This window comes from Astyanax mexicanus, chromosome 16 (genome assembly GCF_023375975.1).
Source record: "Astyanax mexicanus isolate ESR-SI-001 chromosome 16, AstMex3_surface, whole genome shotgun sequence".
NCBI classification, from domain to species: domain Eukaryota; kingdom Metazoa; phylum Chordata; class Actinopteri; order Characiformes; family Acestrorhamphidae; genus Astyanax; species Astyanax mexicanus.
Genome location: NC_064423.1, coordinates 24,704,128 through 24,728,871, shown reverse-complemented (window position 1 = coordinate 24,728,871; position 24,744 = coordinate 24,704,128). Strand labels below are relative to the sequence as shown.

The 24,744-nt window shown below is 37.6% G+C and overlaps 1 long non-coding RNA gene across 1 annotated transcript in view; it reads right to left on the bottom strand.

The window, feature by feature from the left end:
• The window catches only part of LOC125782318 (uncharacterized), a 79,202-nt gene that overhangs the window by 1,200 nt on the left and 53,258 nt on the right, over positions 1-24,744 (bottom strand). The window lies entirely within an intron of this gene.

The following is a 24,744-nucleotide window of genomic DNA, read 5'->3' as shown; positions in this document are numbered from 1 at the left end:
TCTCTTTCTCTTCATACGCTACATGGTCAAAAGCACTCGTTCACCCATCCTACTCATTAAACTTAGGGTTCACCTTCATGGCCACAGGTGTATAAAACCAAGCACCTAGACATGCTGACTGCTTTTACAAACATTAGTGAAAGAATGAGTCGCTCAGTGAATTCCAGCGTGATACAGTGATGGGATGCAGCACCTGTACAACAAGTCCAGTTGTGCAATTTCTTCACTTCTAAATATTCCACAGCCAACTGTCAGTGATATTATAACACAGTGGAACTGACTGAGAACAAAAGCAGCTCACTCTGTCAGCGTAAAATGATGGAGCATGGTCATTAGATGCCGTCTTTCATTTAGAGTCAATTATAGCTTTCAAAACTTAGCTTCAGATTAGCTTATGAAGAGTGAAGTGTAGAGAACTTCATGGAATATGTTTCAATGGCTGAGCAGCTCCATCCAAGCCTTACATCACCAAACGCAATGTAGGAGTGGATACTTTTGGCAATATAGTGCATACTTGCCTATAAAGTCTCTCTTGCTCACTTTCTCTTACTCTGTCTTCACTCTGTCAGTCTTTGTTCTTTCCCTTTTCTTTTCCTTCTCGCTCTCTCTCACACTCTCTCTGTCTCATTCTGTCTTTACTCTTTCTGTGTTTGTTCTGTGTGTTGTATCTCGTTTTCTCTCTCTCTTTTTGGCTCTCTCTAACTCTCTCACTTTTGATGCTTACTTTATCTCACCCCTTCCTGTCTCACTGCCTTTCTAACTTCTTCTTCTTCTTCTTCTTCTTCTTCTTCTTCTTCTTCTCTCTCAATTTTGATGCTTGCTTTATCTTTTCCCTCCTCTTCTTCCTGTCTCACTGCCTCTCTCTCTCTCTCTCCCTCTCTCTCTCTCTCATTCTTTTCCTCATTCTCGCTCTCTTTGTCCCTCTCTAACTCTCTCACTTTTGATGCTTTCTTCTTCTTCTTCTTCTTCTTCTTCTTCTTCTTCTTCTCTCTCTCTCTCTTTTGCTCTGATGCTTGCTTTATCTTTCCCTTCAATTCCTATATGTTCCTTCCCTGCCCATCTCTCTCTCTCTCTCTCTCTCTCTCTCTCTCTCTCTCTCTCTCTATCTCTCTATCTCTCTCTCTATCTCTCTCTCTATCTCTCTCTCTCTCTCTTTCTGTCCATCATCGCTCTAATTCTTCTCAGTGGAACATTCAATTTCTTTTATAAGAGCGCTCTGTTAGATAGAGCTGACCCCTGCCATCCAGTGGGGAATAATGAGATGATAACAGTGATGTCAGTGTGTGTGTGCGTGTGTCTATGTGTGTGTTAACAGATGCTCCACAGACGCTCTGAGATGAACTAATGCTGGAAAGCTAAGGTTGGGGAAATCAGGAGACAGAGGAGACTCCCTGCACCGGAGAAGCTGAAGTGGAATGCTTTTGTTGGCAACAAACCAGAAAAAAATACACAGTCTGCCACCCAGTGGAGAGAGAAAGGGAACTGCAGCTCACTTTACCAGTCTGTGTGAGGGTCTACTCTATTGTATACATCAGTGGATACTGAATAATTCCTAGTGACGACTACTTAATAATTTATAGTTAATACTGAATTATTTAAAATAGATCCAAAATAATAATAGATACTTAAAGTAGATAATCCAAAACCATAGCGGATACTGAATAATTAACAGTAGCCACTCAATTATTCATAGTGGATACTAAATATTTTAGAACAGATTTCCAGTAAAAACAGGTACCAATACATTTGTATTAAATACTAAATAATTCATAGTAGATACTGAATAATTCATAGTAGACCCCAACTAATTTATAACAGATATCAAATTTGGTGATAATACTGGATAATTAATAGTAGCTGCTGAATAATTCATAGTAAATGCTGATTAATTTATAAATTCTAATTTATAATAGTAGTGGATACTACAAGCCCAAATTGGCTACTGAATAATTCATAATGGCTACTGAATGATTCTTAGATTAATAGATAGTAATTTATAATAAAGACTTCATTAAGTTAATTGCAGTTAGCACATGATTTGTAGTAGACACTGAATAATTCATAGTAGATACCGATTGATGCATAGTGGACACGTAATGAATAATTGTAGACACCACATGATTTGTAGTAGATACTGAATTTTTATAGTGGATACTAAATAATAACACACACATACTCAGCTCTTCTATGCAGGTTTGTGTGTGAAGTGTGTGGGCTGTACTGCCCCCTTGATACTGTATTCACTCTAAACCATCCAGATCAATCTCATCATAATCACTCTCCACTGACCACAGACAGACAGACAGACAGACAGACAGAGCACTGACAGAAGACTCTCGCTCTCTCTCTCAGTTAAATTCTTTATTCTGTTTAAAGACTGAAGCTCATGCTGTGGTTAATGGAGGCATTCAAACAGTCAGAACTCCAGCAGACAGATAAAAGTCTATTACCTGAAAGTGCATTTCTGAGATTCAGTAATAATAGTGATGACTTTATTCCTACAAATCTTCCTCACACACAAGGACACACGGATAATAATCCAGAGAACACCACTAAGACATGAAAATGACCCAGACAACAGGAGAACAAAATAAAAGTCCCTAAAAACCAAGGACAACCCACTGAGATTCTTTTCTCTGCTGCTTTTTGCACATAAATGTTCTGAGTATTGTGGGTGGAGCTTTATTCTAGGGGACACCTTTTAGTTTTAAGTCCCATTAACTGTTTGGAAATCTGCTATTATTGCTGTGTTAATTGATAAATTAAGGATAAAATGTATCTATAAAAGTGCTTTTACTAAACGAAGTGTACAGCTAAAGCATTTCCCAGGTGGTTGCTATTTGATTGCTGTTTGTTGTTCACTACAAACTGTTCAGTATCCACTATAAGAAATCAATATCCAGTATGAACTGTTTAGTAACTGTTATTAACTAGTCAGTATCAAATGTGATCTATTTATTATCTGCTATAAATGACTAAGTATCCAATATGGACTATTCACTACCTGCTATGAATTATTCAGTATTTATGATTAACTTTTTAGTAACAGTACCCACAGTACCACCATGGACATTCATTATGAATTATTCAGTATTCACTATAAATTATTCTAAATTCATTATGAACTACTCAGGAACTGCTATGAATTATTCAGTATTCACCATGAACTAGTCAATTTCCACTAGAAGTACCACTCAGGGTTCCTCAGAGTAGTGCTGTCGGGCCGCATTAGCCACTAACCTGGTATTTAGCCATTTATCATCCAAAATAAACTATTTAGGAACTGCTAAAAAATATTCAGTATTCACTATAAATCATGGGAAACTTCAATTTTTAGTATCCTCTATAAACTATTCAGTATCTACTGTATATTATTATCTATCCTAAAATAAAAATTTAATAAAAAGACAAGTAAGTGTATGATGGTTCATGTAAACAGTTAGCGCCACAGCTAATTGACTGGGTATTCTATTTACTATTAGCTACATTAGTTGTTTATCTCCAGTGCTATAAAATGGTGCTAACTTCAGAAACCAAACACGTCCTGAATGATCAGCTGTATTTGTGCAATGACACTTTGCTAAACTGCCACTTTAAGAAGCAGGCCGGGGTTCAAAATCTTCACACCACATGCAGGCTTTAATCCAGAGAGTGTGTGTGTGTGTGTGTGTGTGTGTGTGTGTGTGTGTGCATGCTCTTCCTGCAAACACCTCTGTGAAATTTAACCAGGCTCTGGAACTAACCGGGTCCAGCCTGTGTTTGTTGTCTTTGCGGAGATGATGCAGCTCTCTGAAGCTCTGGATCATCTGCATCTTAAAGACAGAGGATTCTCAGAAACTATCAGCAATAATTCTCAGCAAATTATAGTCCTTATTTACACTGTATTATGATAAATTCATAGTAAATACTAAATAATGGGCTGGATTCTGCATGTAATCTTAATTATTAGGTGCAGGATTTTGTCATTTTGTCAAGTGAATAAGTGGATACTGTATAATTATTAGTACAAATTGATGTATAGTGTATATTGAAAAAATCATAATATTTACATAATAATTCATCATGTATACTAATAGTTCTCAGCGGATTCGTAGCATGTGTTGTATAGTCAATAGCATATTCAATATCCAATATGTATTAAGAATTCAGTATCCACTATGCATAAATTACTATCCATTATCTGACCTACAAGGTAACTACTATCGATTGTTCCATTTTCAAATGCTCAATAATTCATGCAGGATTCTGATTCACAGTAGCAATAATTTATAGTATTAACTAGAATAACTGAATAACTAGAAACTGGATTATTTATAGACAATACTGTACAATCCATTATAGGTCCTGATTAATTGTAGATTTTGTTGTAGACATAAACTTTACTCTCTTAAAGGAGAAATCCTTTAACCCATGGACTTAGGTTGTAGTGAAACATGATAATGAGTACAAACTTTATTTATTTTCATTTCAAATAGCCCACCTCCATTTACCCCCAGCATTCCAAAATACTGTGTTTTTAGCATATGCTCCCAACAGGCTTACAATGCTGGTGATAGGGGCATATGCAAAGAAAGCACTATTTTAACACTATTAACAAGCTCAAAGTAGCTCTAAACCTCATTGGTAAAATTCTGAGGGCCCTGATATTTAAATCTAAGCGCTGAAATCTTTGACGGTGCACCAATAGTTTATAAAAAAAGATATGCACACTACCTCAAGGTATTGGAAATGCATGAATATTATAGAGACATTTTCAGAAACAGGTGGAATTCATGCATTTGTTCCCTTTTCCTGTCTATACATTCGTGTTCATCAGTCTACTTCTTATCTGACTTAATTTAAAGATGGCTGCACCCTAGCTGAAGGTATTGTGTTTATAAACAGTGTTTTTAATAAACTACCTGTGTATGTTCAAAGTTCTTATGGCCCTCAGAATTCTATTAATGAAATTTGGAGCTACTTTGAGCTTCATAAAGGTGTAAAACTATAGCTTATAGCAAACAGCAGAATTTCTTTGCATGGGCAAACTATGCCACTATCACTAGTGTTGGGAGCATCAGCTAAAATCACTGTATTTCTGAAGCTTGAGGCGAATGGAGGTGGGCTATTTATAAAAGGTTTGTACTCGTTATCATGTTTCACTACACCTCAATTCATTTCACACCGGATTTCTCCTTTAAGCTCTTTATCAGTTGCACCTTGAATCCAGAGAACCTTCAGAAAAACAGGCACAGTCGAGTGGTGCGGCACTGGAGCCGAATTCCGGCACGTGAAATGAGCAAAAATTAGATCTCCGGTGCGGAGACAAAACTGTTAAAATTAACTTAAGCACTGGCGGGTGTTTTCTCAGGAGCCGGGAGGGAATCCGATGCATTTTTAAAGGCAGATCTGTGACTAATTACAGAGATCAGGCGCTCTAACATTGTTTTCTCAATTTGACCTTAATCTGGAAAAGCTGTTCCTTCACCTCTTTAAAGGCGAGAGAAAATAAAGCCGGAGGAATGAAAGCCAGCAAGAAAGGGAGTTTTCTGTAAACACGCAAACACAGAGGCTCTGTTTTTACACCCCATAATTCCCTCTGACAGAGGGGCCTGGGCCGCATTAGCCCTCCACTGACCATCTTTCTGGCCGGGGTTAAGCTTCAGGAGACTTCCAGGAGAGGCTGATGCTAACGCTAACGCTATCCCTCACCTTGAGGATCAGTTTTTTTTTTGGGCTGGGGTTTATTAGATTTTCTCTTGCCTACTCCAGAACCTCTAAACGCACATCTGGAATCGCACCCCTGCGCAAGAGGAGTGAGTGATAGGGGTGCAGAGGCAGAAAGAGAGAGAGAGAGAGAAAAGAAAGAAAGAAAGAGAGAAAGAGAGAAAGAGACGTTTATTCATGTTACTGCCACATTGGCCGGTTTCTGACAGGCCTCTCAGCAGCAACCATGCTCATGTTGAGTTTGATCTGGGCTTTAAATGAGGAATCTATTGGCCTCCAGAGAGCAGCGCGTGTAAAGTGACAGGCGGCTTTAAGCGTTTATGACAGACAGATGGACGGATGGAGCAGAGAGAGAGGAAACTGTCAATCCAGCCCAACTGACGGACTGTTCCATAACGTATTAACTACGGTCATTTTTCCATATGCAAATGTTCACTTCAAGCATATTCACTTCAAGCAGTTTAATTACCACATCACTGTAATTGAGGTTTATACCTGAGTATGTCTATTACCTAGCACTTTTAACTTCTACTCAAAAAATCTGCACTTTCTATTCAATAACCTACACTTTCAAAACAGGGTAACAATTTTTAACTTTGAATTTCATTTAGATTTCTACAAACCGACAAAATGAAAATATGAACACATTTTTAGAGGGTTCCCTGAAATCATCATGGGGTTAAAATTATACAGAATCAAAATAATACACACAGCACACCTAATATTTTGTTACAGTCTCTTCTTGGCTGAATTCAATTGTTTAATAAAATGTGCTAGCTTTCATTTTAACACAGTCCACATACAGCATTTCTAAGGGCTGAGGTCAAGACTTTAGAAAGGCCAGCAATATGCTTTACATTAAACATTGTGTTGATAGAAAAAAAATATATAGTGCCATTAAATACTGATTAAAGTGCACTTTAGTGTACATTTTTCAGTAGCATTTAGGTGTACACAATATGTGCATCAAAACACAAAGTAGTACATTTACAATATACTTCAAGTGTTTTAAAAATGATGTTTAAAAAACACATTTAAAAAGTATGCAGAAAAAAACAGCCAAATGCACAATCTAATGCTTTTATGTTGTGTTTAAATATTGCTTAATTTCAATGGAAATATATTTAAGTTGCCATTGGTTGTTCCAAAATAGTACATTTAGTATGTATTTCAGTACATATTTAAATTTTAAAAAGTATGTACTTTTCCACGTTAAGTATAATTAAAAATATATATATTTAATACACTTTTCTTTCTTTTACAAGGGTGAGCCATGATGTAGCCAGCCTCAGCAGGATTGGAACATGTTAGTCCCAATGCAGGGTTGCCAGGTTCAACAGAAATATTCAGTGCAAATTTGTCTAAAAAAACACCCTTCAGAAACTTAAACTAACTAACAAGGGTGATTGAAACTAAAATCAATCACCCCTGAATTTTTACACAAGACTGGATTTTCAAACAAGCCCAATTTGGCGAGTAAACCGTGAACCTGGCAACTCTGCCCCAATGCTAACTATTTATCAGAGTTCTCCACACAGTAATTTAAGTTGTCATGACTCTATATAGAACCACTGTCTTCACTAAAGAGCCTTGAACAACCTTAATGAACAACATAGGAGATCACTGTATATATATTCAGTACATATATGTATTTACTACAGTGTAGTTAAAAGTTATCTCTCTAGTCTATCTTTGACAGTTTGGACTGCCGTCTCCCCCAGAGGGACCTAAAAGATAAATTTTTGTCTTTCTCGTCCTTCTCTCACCCAAACGTTCCGTCTCACCCGCGTGAACCCTGCAGTGGGAGTTTATGCTAATGAGAGATTACAAAGTGGAGATAAGGCTGGAAAGAAGGCAGATAAATCCAGGTGGAGATGATGAAGCAGATAAGATAAATCCCCAAGCCCAGAAGAGCTTAGAAGAAATAAAGAGAGCATGTTGGAGAGGGGATTTGAAAGGGCTTGAGGTTGGTTCTGGACCACAGGCCGAGATCCTCTCCGGACTTCAGCAAGACAACAGTGTTCCGCAGAGAGAGCACTGAATTTATTTGCACAGCTTTGGATCTGTAAGCCTAGACCCAATTAGACTCTCAACAGGGAAGCTGCTGGAGTGGGTCGTACTTTAACTGCTCACACACACACATATATACATACACACACACACACACACACACACACACACACACACACACACACCGGGCCCTTTAAGTGCTCGATTGGACTCATAAATCTCTAAAAGAGTGAATATAACAGGATTTGAGCATTGTAGACACAACATTTAACAATTTGACTTGTAAATCCTCCATTGCTTTCTAATAAATAGCTCCCTGAAGCCGCAGGAAATCAGGTGTTTTAACAATCACAGTAGAACAGGGCAGGTCAAATACCCAAATAAGCCTGTTTTTCTTCTCTATCCAGGCCAGTTCAGTGCCAGACAAATCCTCAGATTCCCCACCTTAAGCCAAAACCCATCATAAAGAGCCAACCAGGCCAAGAGGAAAAAAAAAAAAGAAACACAGGGACTTTCCAAAACGTGTGTTGTGTTTCTCTGACAGGCGAGACATGCTAAGCAATCATAATCACTCCATCAAAGTATCTAACCTGTCTGCACTTTCAACCTCCAATATTTTCAGTCTGTTAGCATTTCATGATGAGTGGACCAGAGGAAATGCTTTAAAATGACTTCTAATAAAATCTACATAGTTACATTAACATATATTAGTGTAAAGAACATTTTGATGGACATTAGCTGAAACTCCTCTCTCGTCAAATAAACTAAACCTCTCCTTTTCAGTGTTCCTTCCAAAGCCCCACCCCTTAAACAAATGCAGACCCTTTTTTAGTGCTTCCTCACAAATCACCTCACTCGGGTGTTCCTTCAAAAGCCCCTTCCTTAAAAAAAACTCCCTTCACTGTTTCTTCCAAAGCCCTGCATCCTATCAAATGATATCCCTTTTTTTATGTGTTACATCCAAAAATTTCCTTTTACTGTTCCCACCAAAAACCCAACCTCAGCACCAATGCAGTCCGCCCCTAAAATGATCCTTTCAAAGCCCCACCCCAATTCAAACACAAGCTTTTCCTTCAGTGTTCTTCCTAATGGCCAATTTGTACTTCATTGTCGAATCTACGCCAAATACGGAACTATGCGATGCAGACAGCAGCAGCTCTGGTTGGTCAGCCAAGGCTCAAGTTCCCACCCACACATTCCCAAATTCTCTCATCATAACTCAATGTTGAGTTAAAAGTAGAGCACCTACATGGGCTATGCCAAAGATAATGCATTTACTCAATGTAGAAAGATAAACTCACATTAATGCAATGTCCTCAATTATTACTCCAAATTAGGGCTTCACAATATTGGAACATTTTTACATCACATTGTTGTTGGCGGTATATATCGCAATATTAAACAATGCAAGACCCAAGACGTCACCGGCCCCGGCCCCCACCCGTGCGCTGTCTTGCATCCGAATCGATCAAGAGCTGAGTCAACGACGAGAACAAAAGCAGAGGAAAACAGCAAAACAGCAGTAATTAGCCCTTTAATCAGCCATTTAAATGGCTTTTTAAAAGGTAAATAAGAGCATTTTTTCTGTGATTAAAAGCGTGAATTTAGCTTTAACTGGAAATCAAAGCATTGCAACCAAAACATTGCAACATATGCACATTGCAATGGCGATAATTAAACTATATATCATGCAGCCCTACTCTAAATATCTCCAAAACACCAAATTTATAGGACAGAGACATTCCAAGGAAGTCAATGTAAAAAAAAGTTAATTTTAAGTATTTTTGGAGAATTTCTATTGGTCCATTCATCAATAAAATGTATCACAGTGTAAGGCACAGTTTGTGATTTTAAAATATATATATGCCTAATGTGACAAAAATTGAGATACTTGGTTTTTACTGGACAGTGATGAAATGCTGAAAAGCTCCACTTTCACAAAAAAAACCTTTTTAAATGTCCCATCCAAAGTCTAGCTAAACAAATACACATCCTGCCATTACACATAAGATATCCTGACTGTTTGGATATTGGTGGTCCCACCTCCTTGTCTTAATTCGTTAAGTCCCTGTTGTCCATCTGTCTTGGCCTGATTGCGTTGTTGTTAGTCATCCTGCCTTCTTAGTCTCCATGACTCCTTTCTGGCCTGCCTACTTGTCCCAACTGCTTTAATAATTTTTTCTTAACTGTCTGTTGGAGACTTCAGTGGATCTTCCTCATTGTTGAATATGAGTAGCCCAATCTCCTTGTTCTGAGGACCTTGACGTTGAATGTTGGTGGTCCACATCATTAGTAGTTTTTCCCGTTTACTGTGTCTGGAGCTGCCACAAGGAGCAGATCATTCACTTTTAGTGTATATTTAATTTGGTCAGTAAAATATAAGCTCAGGGGAAAGGGAACACTGCGTATGTTAAAAACACTGGCAGTTGGCAGATTTTGAGAACAATTCAGCCAAATAGTGATTTACAAATCACTGATCCATTTCTAAGTTACGGTTTAACAAAGGCAAGTTTTCCTCATAATTCCGATGACTTGCCGTGTTTAGTTTTAAGAGAGAAGGAGAATAGGCATAAATGTACTGAATCACAGCTCTGCACATGTGCAGGAGGGCCCGGAAACTTCAGGGCTATCGCGTTCACAGAAATATTTACAGAAAAAAAGCCAGTGATTCATTTCAGGAAAGGTTAAAAGAAAGCACGCCTGCATTAAAGAGGAGAAAAAACAGAAAAGGGGCCAGATTTGAGTCATAATTTCTGCAGCATTCTGAGCTGAATGCATTTTTCATGATCCGGTGAGAAGTGGTTTTGTGACGCTTTGATCTGCTGAATAGTTCTCTGACCCAGAACCACACGGACACACGCAGGTCCAGACTGTGATAAATGGATCCACACCGTGCCCGGTGCAACTATTCAGCATGAATTTCATCACCAAGGCCGAACGCCCCTCACTAAAGCCTTCAGCCTGGACGTGCAGCCGCAGAGACGCTGTTAAACTCCAGAGTTTAAACTTGACTGAAACAAAAGCTTTCAAAACTAAGCAGTTACTACCATGGAATTTGATTGGCTGATTTTGTTCTATCTGTGGCAGGGTCACTCTCAAACCATGGCCGTAAATAAATGAACGTAAATCATCATGCATATATAAGCAAAGTTTACAGTATATAACTTGGTAGACCACTGGTAGCACTCTTTCACTGCAGGCATTGTGGGCCATAACAGTAATATAAAGCAGCAAAAAAAGCTGTTATCAATAGACAGTCTAATTCTGTAGGGTTGTCAGTAGCATAGAATCATTTGGCATGGCATTTAACCGAAAGCAATTAACTTTATTATGAAAATGAGACATTTATCATGTTTTATGTACTATTTAACATTACCCTGCCTGGTAAAGGACAAATTCAAAGTTTGTATTCATAAAGATTTAAGAGTTCAGATATCAGAAATTTGGTGGAATAACCTTGATTTTTAATCAGACTTTTTATGCATCTTGGCATGTTCTCCTCCACCAGTCTTACACACTGCTTTTTGGATACAAATTCAAGCACTTCAGCTTGGTTTGATGGCTTGTGAATCATCCATCTTCCTCTTGATTATATTCCAAAGGTTTTCAAATTAGTAAAAAAAAAAAAAAAGAAACTCATCATTTTTAAATACTTTCTTATTTTTTTCAGATCTGTATAATAGCGCTGTTTATGCTGTATACGTTTTTTTTTTTTTATCTGTATAGATGACCTTGACATTCCACCTCTAGAAACAAGCACAAAACAGCTTTACATGCAGATCCCTTTTTTCAGTCTGCAGCTCTATTCACAGCCGTACTTCACAGATTTAAACCCATCAGAAACACTGACCTGCACAACAGAAACCCATCTCTGTGGGCAGCGTGTGTGTGTGTGAGCTTTCACAACGACGAAGCTGAAGAACTGTGTGGGGTGTCAGGAAGTTCAGGGTGTTATCCTGGCTTCACAAATCAGTCTGTATTAAAAAATATAACATGAATATGCTACTAATATTCAGATATCACATATCCGTGTGTGAGTTGCCCTCTGTCCTCAGTGATGCACTGAAATATTTATCCTCCAAATTAAGGGTTATAGCCTCCAGTCTGCAGTCCAGCAGTGCCCGTCCACGGAGATACAGTATATTTAGTACTCTGATATAATGACTATGTAGGCCTGCATCATTATTCACTCCTCAGTGCAGGTGAAACAGAGGGAGTGGACCTGATGGAGCAGATGGAGAAGGACAGGCTGGAAAAATGTATTTTATGGAGCTTTAAAATCAGCAGAGAGGAACCCACCGTGATAATGTCATCATTTCAGCTACTGCTCTGTAAACGCTCTTCAGCGTGAGCGCAGTACTCCTGCCCACAGTTTATAAACCCGTAAACCCCAAAACTCTGAGATTCCAACAATCTGTTACACCCATTTCTCTGGTAACACTACACTTATTTCCAAGGTTACTCTGCATCTATTTCCAGTGTTATGCTACACTTTTGCGGTTACCAAACTATTACTAAGTCATACTAAAATGTTTCCTTTAATGTTAGGATTTTTTTTTTTTAGAGGTGGCAGTCATATTGTATAAATCAACAAAAATAAATATTTTTAAAGATTCTTAGCATCACTATTGGCATCAATTCACGATTGCTTTACACAGTGGCGGTTTTCCAGCTGAACAATATCAGCTGTACAGGGCTAGGATATTAATGTTTGCTGGGCTAGTTAACCTGACCTTGCCAATCTTTATACTCAATGATATTTTAGCCACCTAGGGTGAGGTATTAAAAAAAACAATAGTGACCAATCTGGTTAGTTTTCTGCAACCCTAGAGCTACAGTACACTCTCCAGTTGGTTTTATCCATAGACATAGTGTATAGCTGGACAGAGCATTGTCGGTGAAGCCACCACAGGTCGGGCGCCCCCTGCTGTTCAGTTGCAGAAAGCTGTGTAACCCGACCCATTCCCATAGGTTTTAATGGCAAAACAGACAACTTTCAATGTTTTCACGTTTTTTCCCAATATACTGTAATTCTATCTCCATTTTTTAAATGCAACAGCTAGTGTAACCTCTGCTTATATTGTCAATTTTTTATATTCCCACAGAATTTGTTTTTTTAAACATTATTTAGCTCTATTTAAAAAGGTGTGGTTATTGTAAAAGGGCTGGGTTACACCTAGCCGGGGTGGGACCAATGACTGTATGGGCGGGACCACAGACTGTGTAAGCTCTGTGGAGGCAGCCCTCAGGGGCGGGTTTATTTAAATGAGTAGGCTGTCTCTCCACAGTCTCTCTCCCTCCTCTGGTCTCTACTGCGCAGACGCGGGTTTCAGGATCGCCAACATGGCGGAAGATTTTGGCTTCATTTTCATTGAATGAAAGAAACAGCGACACAGCGTCCATCTTTTTTACAGTCTCTGGTTTTATCCAACACAGGAGCAAACATATATATAGCAACCTAAGCAGACATAAACTAGGGATGAGAGAGAGAGTAGGCCAGCATATACTTGGTCATGCCGTACCGTACAGTCATAATGAGTTGGCAATACTTTGCACTGAATGAGACTAACAAAAGAGCATTTAAACAAAGGCTACAGGGGAAACACAGGTGAACATATTGGTTAGTAGCTAGGTGACTGAAAACGTGGGAAATGTCTTTAAGTGGGTGGTGAGAAACAAATTATGAAGGAAAGGAGGTGCAGTATGGGATGTGGAGTTCCTGAACACAGCTGTAACAGAGGGAAGGCCAAAAAGTGTGACACATTATTTTTTTTAAATCTTAAGTTGAAATATTTGACATTGTACTTTAAACAATAATAACAACAAAAACAATAAAAAGTACTTTATATCTATTCAAATGCAAGAGTCATTACAGGTATGTTATTTTGATTGAAAGACATGAAAAACTTTTTTTCTTTTTTGTACAAAAAAAAAGATGATTAATATATGATGAATAATCTTTGCATTGATTAACATTAGCTGGTAAGCAGCTGTATATGTATTTAGGGATCACTGAATCATTTTAAACTTTTAGTTTCTAATCACCAAAAAGCCTGTGATTGTTTTGAATTATTTTTAAATCAGTTTATATTTTTCATATTATTTTAATTTTCAATTTGTTTTATTTATTTTTATTTATTTATTACAATTTTTTATTCTCATCTTTTTTTGTTTTTATGTTTTTAGTTCATTATTATTATCATTTCTTATCATTCTTATTATTTTACTTTACTTTTACTATTATTATTTTTTCTTTATTTTATATTTTATAAATTCTTTACTTTTTATGTGTCAATCTGTTTGTATGGTCTTTTAGAATTTTCTTTTTTTTTCTTTTTACATATATATTTTATTCACCGATATTAAATGTTGATTTAAAATTTGTTTTTATTTTATTTATTATTTTTTACTGTTCTGTTCCTTATTATTTCTAATTTCTTAATAAATGTTTTCAATCCCTTTCATACTGTAAATGCTGTATAAAAGGTGAAAGTAAAGGTTGATTGATTGATTGAAGCTATCTGCTACAGTTAAAGCTAAATCACGTCAGTGGTAACATGAAACTAAAGACTGTGTGTCTACAGCTACTGCCCCCAGAATAACCCCGGGCTACTGAGATTTACTGACCCTTTCATACTGATTGGTTATCGCCTGATTAATAAATACCGTCCGCTCCATTACTGACATTATACTAACATCCTTAGAGACGGGTGGCAGTGATGAATCTGAGCAGGGTCAGTATAAATGGACACAGCTAAGAAAATACACGGCTAATCAGAGCGCTGAATGAGTGAGAGAGTAAAAACCCTTACTATCAACTTTAATCAGGTATTTCTCACTCAGAACTGTGAAACTGACTCTGACTGAGTGTTCTGTCCACAAAGAGCTCAGATGCAAAATTCTGTAGAGCTGCTTTGTGAAAAAAGCTGTAAAGATTAGCACTATATAAATATATTGTATTATTTTATTTTTATAGTGGGCTTTTAAATGTGTCAGTACTAGTGCACTTAAAATATCATGATGCATATTCTATCAAAAAGAGTTTTTAAATGATTATCAGGGTTTGCCGCCTTAGGGTGTATATATATATATATATATATATATATATATATATATATATATATATTATACATTCGGAAAATTATAAAAATGGTACTGATCACATTTTGTGACTGATTAACATTTTAATATTAAATAAATAAATTGATCCATCTGTTTTTTTGTTAATAAGCTGAAAGAGTTGGGTGTCAGGAATCATATGCTTCTATAAGCCGTTTGCAAAATCTGCATAGGACAACCCAAGCAGTACACCACATGATTAACCCAGCAGACTTTGTCTGAGGGAGGGATCTATGCCTACTCTTCGTGGCAAGTCAGTAGATGAGGATGACATAAGTATGTGTTTCTATTAAATTTAAGAATAAGCTAGCTTTGGCTAGCTTGTTTGTGTTTTGCCATTTAGCACAACACTAAACGCTCAGCATTTAGTAGGTGAGATCTTTTTATGTAAGAGCAAACAACTTGTTTGCAAAACATAGTTTGTATAGCCATTATACCTATTCTAACTTGTGTATAAAGAGGTATAATATGTCTGCTTCAATATCATTACAAAGAACTTATTTCACAAAATATGTTTTTAAAAAATGTTTGTAATTTTTTCTAAATATATGTCACTCCCTCATTCTACCTTGAATGTCATCTAAATACCTAACACATACCTAAAACAATAATTTTATCCCATCTTCTCTGTATTGTCAGACATTAACTTTCAGCTGCAATTTTTTTACCTTTCCTTGACAGGTTTTCACAATTTAGGCCTAGTGCCACATCCTAATTTAAAAAAGTAAATTAACTTTATTAACTAACATACTTTCCAATATGCTAGTGTTTGCTAGCATAGAAAAGCTTCATTCATTTTAACACAAAACCTCGAACCCATCATTTTAAAGCATTTAACATTTTTTACTCTGAAAGGTTAAACGGTCATCACAAAAATGAACCATATCACTTTTATATCTTCAGAAATAGACCCCTTTCCTGAAAACAACTTTACTCCTTCTCTTTAGGCCACTCTGCTACATTTATACACAAAATAATATTTCCTGCTTTTCGCTCTTATTCACACTCTTTCCTTAGTCTCCTTATTTGTAGCTTATTTATTTTTGCTCTCCCACAAGCTATACTCATGACATTACCCCAAACCCTCCCAACAACACCCCACCACACCCCAGTGATCTGTCTTCTGAGCTGTGCTGGACGCTCCTTATATGGAGACACAGGTGATAAATTTGAGGTTTTCCTTTTGTACCACTACAACTACAAATGCTCACAGCTAAATAAACATTTCTAATTAATTAATATCCTTAATTAAAAAAAACAGCCCACACACTTGATTTGGGCTACAAATCATGTTTGGTCATTAAAAGAGCACAGCTTCAGTGAGCTCTTGCAAAGTGCTGGAAGAGAAACTACATATTTGCAAATACCTTCAGTAATACTATTGATGAACTATATAACCTGAATATTTCTTCGCTAGCTATGTTTCTATGATGCATCCAAAGGTTTTTTTTTTTGCACAGCAACTTTTCTGTAGCAATTTAGCCCTAAAATAATAGCTTAAAATCAATTTGAAGAATAGCATCTGTGTTTTGGGTCCAGAATGCTGCAACTATAGCATGCACAAGATGCCTTGCTAAAAACAGCATAACACTAATGAGTTAAGCACCAAAGTAGCCCAGGATTTCTAGTATTTCTGTGAACAAATGAAAAAGGATACCATCAATGAATGCAAAGAAAAAAGAAACAGAGCAAAATACAGAACAAAAACAGAGCAAAAAGTGATAAAAGGATTCCTAGCATTTTTACTATTGGATCGATAATTAATAGTAAGTGTTTATGTGTTGACAACGTTGTCAAATCACTAGTTTCTGATTTTAAGCTAAGTAAGCTCATTTCCTCAGTTTTAGCTGCTAGCTACAGGTTGCATAGAGATGTTAACAAGTTTATATAATATTGTTATATGTGTTATATAACACTGTCAGACATTCGCCCAAGTTCCAATTTCAAAATCTGTTTTTTTTTATTTAGGATGTTATATTACAATTAAAGATGAAGCCCAACAGCCAAAAATACCACTTCTCACATCATGGGCTGTCACTAGAGATTCATAAATAGGGGGGCTAGGTTTTGACACAGGGAGGGCTAGGACTAAGCCTCCTACAAATATAAAACAATCCACATTATAACCATTCAGCTCTGGAAAAAAATTAAGAGACCACTTTCTGAATCAGTTTCTCTGATTTTGCTATTTATAGGTATATGTTTGAGTAAAATGAACATTCTTGTTCTATTCTATAAATGACGGACAACATTTCCCCTAAATTCCAAATAAAAATATTGTCATTTAGAGCATTTATTTGCAGACTAAAATAACAAACAATAACAACAAAAAAAATGTTTCAGACCTCAAATAATGCAAAGAAAACAAGTTCATATTCATAAAGTTTTAAGAGTTTAGAAATCAATATTTGGTGGAATAACCCTGGTTTTTAATCACAGTTTTCATGCATCTTGGCATGTTCTCCTCCACCAGTCTTACACACCCTTTTTGGATAACTTTAAGCCACTCCTGGTGCAAAAATTTCAGCAGTTCAGCTTGGTTTGATGGCTTGCAATCATCTATCTTCCTCTTAAATAAATATTTCAGAGGTTTTTAATTTGGTAAAATTAAAGAAACTCTTTTTTTAGACCACTCATTTTTAAGTGGTCTCTATTTTTTTCAGAGCTGTATATATTTAAATTATCAACACACACAAATATATGAGGAAATTATAACAGCAAGTTTGTATTAGGGAGAGATACATTCCCTTCCAAAAGTATTGGAACAGTGAGACTGATCCCTTTATTTTTGCTGTGCAAGAATCATTGCAATGTTCTTAGCTACCTTACACCCCACCAACAATCTTAACAATTGTCACGCTTTCTGCATCCATTCTTAAAATAGCAATGGTTCTTGTGAATATATTTATGTGAATTGGTGTGATAATCATATTACAGCTGGTCTCGAAATAAAGTATGTTCTGGTACATTTCTGGTGTATTGCTGTCTCACGGACTAAAATGAACCTAAGCAGACATCAACAGTCAGATGTTCATTGCTATCTTGGCAGTGAATGGTCACAGGCGCGTACCCAATGCAAGTACGTCCCCACTTGTTACACACACACATGTACATGCAGCAGTGCACAAACCCATAGCGCATGCCTGTTGGTAGCTATGCAAACTTTAACATAAACTATAACCAGAATACAAAAATTAAATCAAATCAGAGCACACCAGGCTCTTAAATGGAACTGCAAGAGACACGCTGATTAGTTTATTGCATGTATACCCATGATTATTTAAGAGAATTAGCACATGCCAATGCATACTTTTCCCGTTATTATGATAGCAAAGACACACTGCCCTAAAATCAAGCTAAAGATCACTAAAATCGGGTCCCAACTGTTTCTCCTCTCTGATGGAGAAACATCAAATTAAATGTCCTGATCAGAATGTCCTGATCAGTAGATTATGGAGATGTCTAGGGACCACACAACTGTCAGTTCAGTGCGTTACTTTTGTGAGTCAGTAAAAATTTTACCTGAATACACAGAGTGAGACGCAGAGCTGTGATACTTTTGCTAAAAACATCAGAAAGACCTCCTGTACTCTCCCTTCCTGACACAGCATTAAATACATATTTATATCTTTATTTTGGTAAAGATAAACATGAACTTTGAAGCAGAACAGCGTCTCAGTTGACCACATATTTTGTTTGGGAGGGCCACGACCGTGTTTTCGTCCCTCTGTTCTCTGAGATGTGTATCACACTGAAAACACACACTTCCAGCTCCTTTACTCCCACTGAACTCTCGGCCTGTGCTGATATGGAGTTTCCACATCCGTGTAGTTGTTGTGTTTTGTGGAGCTTTCCTTTTGGGATGCAGTGGTTTGGGAGGTTCTCCAGAGACCGAACGCTCATGACTTTCGGCTTTTCCCTCCAGCACCTCTCGGCTTCCTGAGAGCGTGGATCAAAGCCTCCCGACACGCTCACCTTTACCCAACACCCGTGGGTTTGCACTTGTAGGATAAATGCTGAAACCTTCGCTAGAGCCTCCAGACCCAATCACACAGATTAGATCACTGCAGGGAAACCCTTTGGCGTTTCCCTTGTAGCGTACGGTACCCCACAAATCTGCAATTCAACACGGCTGTGACAAACACGAGAACTCAGCTAGAGAAAAAAAAGCTGCAGCTGTATTTCGAACACATTCTCTGGAGTGCTTCTGATGGGAACCAGTCCAAAAACGTACAAAGAGCAGACCAAAAGAAACTGAAGTGGCTAAAGCAGGACCTGACGTTTTGAAGATTTTACGAGTTTTAGAAGTCCATACATCCACTGAGTGTATCATCTCAGCTTGAAAAGAGGCATTTTGTTGGAATAACACAGCCTAAAACTGGAATTTGGGCCTACATAGTTCCCAAATATACTGAAATACAGCCAGACATAATGCTGTTTTTTCTGGCCTGGCACAGAAAAAAAAGTTTAGAATCTGATCTTGATCTGAGTTTGACATTTTGTGTTATTGTGTTATTACTTCATGGTATATGACATGACAAAGGTTAAGGGACCTCAGAAGGTGGCTTGGGAAGGCCCACATCTGTTTTAGTTGTGAGCTGTTATCTACTGTATGTTTTCTTGTGAGTTTGACCATTTGGAAAGGTAACATGAGTTACTGCTTTTGTGAGGCCTAAGTTTGTGCAGTCATTTATAATTCCTTAATCCACAATGTCACATTTCTAGTTGGGTTGATGTTGGTCAGCACAGGCATTTGTTAGCTGTTGAATTGGAGTTGGGGATCTGGCACTTTCCTCTAAGCTCATTGGCTGCCCCAGTGATGCTGATGGTAGTTCAAAAAAGGGGCGGGGCTGACTTCACATGTACTGTATCGAAGGAGGTGTGTTCTGGTCTTAAACCTCCTATTTTTGTGGCATTGCAAGCAATAGGGGATTGGAGTAAAATTAGTAAAAAAAAAAAAAAACATTTATTACAAGCGCATCATTTTATTTTGTTTGATTCTTATGTTAGTGTTGAAGTTTGTGAGCCTTCAAAGATGCTCAAAACCATGGTTTGTCCCTGTTCATACACTCCAAGTGCTACAGGTGTTTGAAGCATGAAGCAGCTCCAAGTTCTATTTTGAATTGAGTCATTCAGAGCTGCTCCACTATAGCGACTAATCTAGAATTTTCTGAGAACGACTGAAGCGCATGGATCTGATCCAGCACACTCTGCTCTTTTACACATCTCAGGTCATTAAAAAAAAGAGAGCCATCTGCCCTGATCCTCCTTATTTTACCCAAGAACAAAGCATGGAAATTGGAGACAAATGTGGCCAGTCATTTTTTTGTGTTTTATTTTTTTTAATCAGAGCCATTTTACAAGATTCTGAGACACTTCAAAGGCTAGACCTGCAGAAGAGCGAGGGCTGTTTTGTTTTGATTATTCCCAATAAAACAGTAATCACGCACTCAAACATCTGGTTCCAGTTGCCAGCTTGCACTGAAGTTCCAAGTGTCCTTTATTATTATTATCTTTCCCCGGTGATGCTTTGTCCTGGTAAGATTACAGGCCATCTTGTAGAGTTCGTTCCCTGCTCTTTCACAGTTTCACCCACTTAAAAGAGGTCACGTCATCCTGACATCCTAGAGCTTACCACCCAGGCATCTACACTGGCTTTCTTTCCCCATAATTCCTTGCTCTCTGTCATGCCTGGTCCACTGCAACCCATTAACTGCAAACAGTGCAGAGTGTTTAGGTTTTTAGTTATGTCCATATTAAGTGTTCTGTAGCCTTGTGTATGGAACAGACTGGAAATGCGTCACAGATTAATTACAATTGAATGTAAATATGTTCAACTGAGACAGACAAAGAAAACCTGCAATTAAATCTCAGACAAAAACACACTTTCCCATCAGAAATAGCTTATTGCTCTTCGTTCGTTCTTTTGTTGAAGAGCAGTCACTCAGTGTCGCCCACGCTTCTTTCCAGAACAGAGCTAACATTTTCCACATTTTCCCTGACTTTATTTCTTATTTCTTCTATTTATAACTACCATAAGAAAAGCATGAAAACACCACATTATATTTTCACACATTTCTCTTCATCAGTGATGTGAAGTGATGTGTAATTGTTGTTAGGTGACCTTTTTTTTTACTGTCGCAAAGCAACATGACTGGCATTAATGTTTCAACAAACCCCAGGATCTGTATTGAGAATACAAAAACTAATTCATCTGCATTCAGTTCAAGTTATATTTTGCAAAAAGCCAGATTCAGAATACAGAATTCAGATTTTTAGTTGGTGTGTTGCAGTGGATAACACCACTGCATGCCAGTGAGCTACCACATCATGTGGGAAACTGGGGTTCAGTTCCCAATCTGGGTGACTATACTGCTCTACACCAATAAGAGTCCCTGTGCAAGACTCCTAAAACTACATTGGCTGACCTCTGTAGCAGGAATAGCCTTGTAAGTCACTCTGGCTCTACAACATGGCTTCTTAACTAACACTGCAGTTTCTCTAAAGCATGGGTTGACTGATTGTACAGACAGTACAGTCAGTTTATGTCCTTAGTAGTGGACATAAACTTAAGTTCTCGCAGCTGCTCACTCTGTTAAATTTACAGTTCAGTTACGTTTTACATAATGTTTGACTGCCTGGCTACAGTGTTGTAGGCCATACGAGCAAGCTACCCTTTTCTCTACTGTGAGGTTTCACTTGACTTGATGGCAAAGAACTGCTACTAAGGAACATGTAAGAGAAAGACAGTCTTGGAAAAAGGGTGCAGAAACATTGCATTCTCTCTTTATAAACAAAACATAAGCTAATCTTGCCTGAATAAGCAGAGTTAGTAATATTACATGGCTAATACAAATATACTGACAAATATCCTGACAATCTATTTATTTTATGCTATTTACAGTCAGTACAACTCAACTTTTGTAAACTGAATAAACATTTGCAAAATTCTAGACATTAGAATTAAAATATTTACATTCAATTTTAGACATTAAGTAAACATATTTAGAAGTTAGTGGTGGGGGAATCACACCCAATATGCAAATAAAAGATGCCAGGAACCAACAGTTTTATACTATTTTAATGTTACCATTGCTTTGCTATTTACAGTCAGTACAACTAAATTTGTATGTAAATTGAATAAAGAAAACTGCTTTAATAATAATTTAATAAATAGTAGAAAATAACTAAACATATCTTGAAAATAAGATATATATTTACATAACTTTTTCAGGCCAATTAAATCAACTTATCAAATTTTACACTGTGGAAAACTTTTACGCAAATGGGGTTTGTTCTAATAAATCATTGCTAAATAGTCAGTGTATATAATGTAGGTTATTTTTAGTAATAGGTTTTAATGTGTACTTATAACTGTATCGATATTAGACTACCACTCAAAAGAAGGAAACTGGCAATTGAATTTTGTGAAAATTACAGCAGCAGTCGATGTATTTACCGGACTGTAAGACACTATTTAGCCAATACTACTTTTTTTTATAACTATTCTGATGCACAGTGGCAATAAACATGACCTGTATTGAACAGTGTGGCAAATGGAAACTCCAGCTTTCTAAGGGTTAAAATCAGAAGGGCAGGTCAGTAGCTGGTTCTGCCGTTGATGATCAGTAGTGGAGTCATTCCTGCAGTGTTACGAACTTTGTAAACTCTTTTGAGGAAGAATCTCAGTTTGAAGCTCAGATAAACGAGGCCTCATCCTTGCAGTAATGGAAGAGCCTGCGGTCAGTGCCAGGGCTCTGACCTGCTGATTGTTTCCAGATCGGGCTCGGCTTTTGGCTGGTGGTTTTCTCTTGCTCTGAAGTAATTGGCAATTATCATGCGGAGCTGGGCAGATTCTGCCAAGAACGGCGTCCTCTCTAACGGAGCTGTCTGAGCAGCTGGAGCGTTCCAGACTTCATCCAGGGAAGCTCACCATAACGAGGGGTAAATAAAGTATTCGCTCAGTAATAATGGATCATCTGGACTGGTTTTAGAGTGGCTCGGACAGAGCCAAGGACAGAGACTCCGGGTTTGTAAGGGAATGTAATCAGCTTTGTCTTCTTCCTGGAAAAATCCCAACTTCGGGTGCACTGGGAAATCTGTGAGGAAATCCTCATTAAATACCAGCCCATCTCAGCTCTCGCTCATCTCACCGGAGTTACAGTGAGTGAGTTTTTCCTTTTTCAGTCTAAACTGTTTCAGCTGCATCTGTAGCGCACATGCAGTTACCATGGGTGATACTTGCAACACATTTATTTGAACCTAGAAAAGAATACAGAGCCTGTTCACTTACTTAAAGCCACTTAAATCAGTGGACAGTAAGGAAACACTTCATTACTGTTCTTAAGTCTGTGTAATATTTGCTGTAGTTTTATAAAAAGTGTCAGAATGTCGAACTTGAGCAGGACAGATTTTCTGCCCAAAATGCCACTTTTCCCACTTGGATTTAGGCCTCGTTTGTACGTGGTTTCTAATCCAATTCGTATCAGATTCCAGAATGAAACTCAGTTTAACCAGTCACGGCTCAGTTTTCCAAAAGTATAAGCAGATGAATAGAGAAAATAGAGAGAGAATAGAGAGAGTTTTCACTAGGGTTGTGCCAGTTGACATTTAAAATTAAAAAGTTTAAAGTTCAAAGTTCAGTTTTTACTAATTTAAATGAACTAGTTCACATTAAAACTATGAACTTAATAAATAGGCTGCTATTATTTTCCAACAGAACCTCTTTCTACCCATCACTCTGTTGTCGGTTAGAGACATCAAGGAGACTAATACTGGACTCAAATTGTCACTACTCTCATTGTAGGGCAGAGCACTGATGCTGGGCCATATTCTTGCTGAGCAAATAGATTTTAGAGCTAGATAGATCTCCAAACTACTGCCAACGAGCGGAAATTCTCTTCTAAAATGGCAGTTGCTCTGGTAAAGAGACCCTTATCCACCCTGCAACCCAAATTCAGAAGGGTAAATAATGCTCCAGTAGCAGAACTACCACTATAAATATTAAACGCACACATAAACAGCACATAAATCCCTTCATGAATTAACTTTAAAACACCTAAATAACCAAAGAAAAAACTGACTGTGTTATTTTTAGTTGATATCTAATCACTAAGTCTAAAGATCACAGCTCACTTTAATCTGCAGCATGAAGCCAGTCATATCTAATTACCACCCTGCAGCTAAGACAATGCCACCAGTGCTAGGAAGGTAAAAGCTAGCATATGCTTTCTCTAAATGACATAAACCAGGCAACTGGTCATTCAAACTGTTCCTAAAAAGCATGGCAAATCACAAGCTTTCATTCAGACCTCAAAGCTACTGATATGTCAGTCATTTTTCCCCCCGAGTGAAGGAGTCCAGTGTAAATGCTGTGGCTTCCAGGGTCCAGCTCCGGTCCTGCACTGTTTCAGCCATCAGCTTTTTCCACTTACTCCAGTCAAACTGCCTGAATTAACACCAGAAACAGAGCAGGGTTTTTGGAGACTGCAGCAGTGCTGAAGCGTTCTGTCTCTAATGGAGAACATTACTGGAAACGTCGTCATGCAGAAATGTTTAAATGAGTAGTGTAGCATGTATCAGGCAGAACACACCATTTACACTCCCAAATTACAAACAGCGCTGTGAGGAGAACTGGGCAGCCAATTCTCCAAGATGACAAACCCCCCGACCTCAGATTTAGGTTTTTAATACTTTATGTCCACTTTAATTATTGTAGTTCCTTATGCTATTAACAGACTAAAAGCCTAAATCAGATTTTTTAAATACCTAGGTTGTATCTAGATTGATTTTTAATAGTCTGGACAGCAGAATACACACATTTAATCTAATTTGTGGGAACCTAAATCACATTTAAAATTAGATTTGTACAGTTGCATCTCAGTCTGGTTTCCTTTGCGTGTCTTGCAA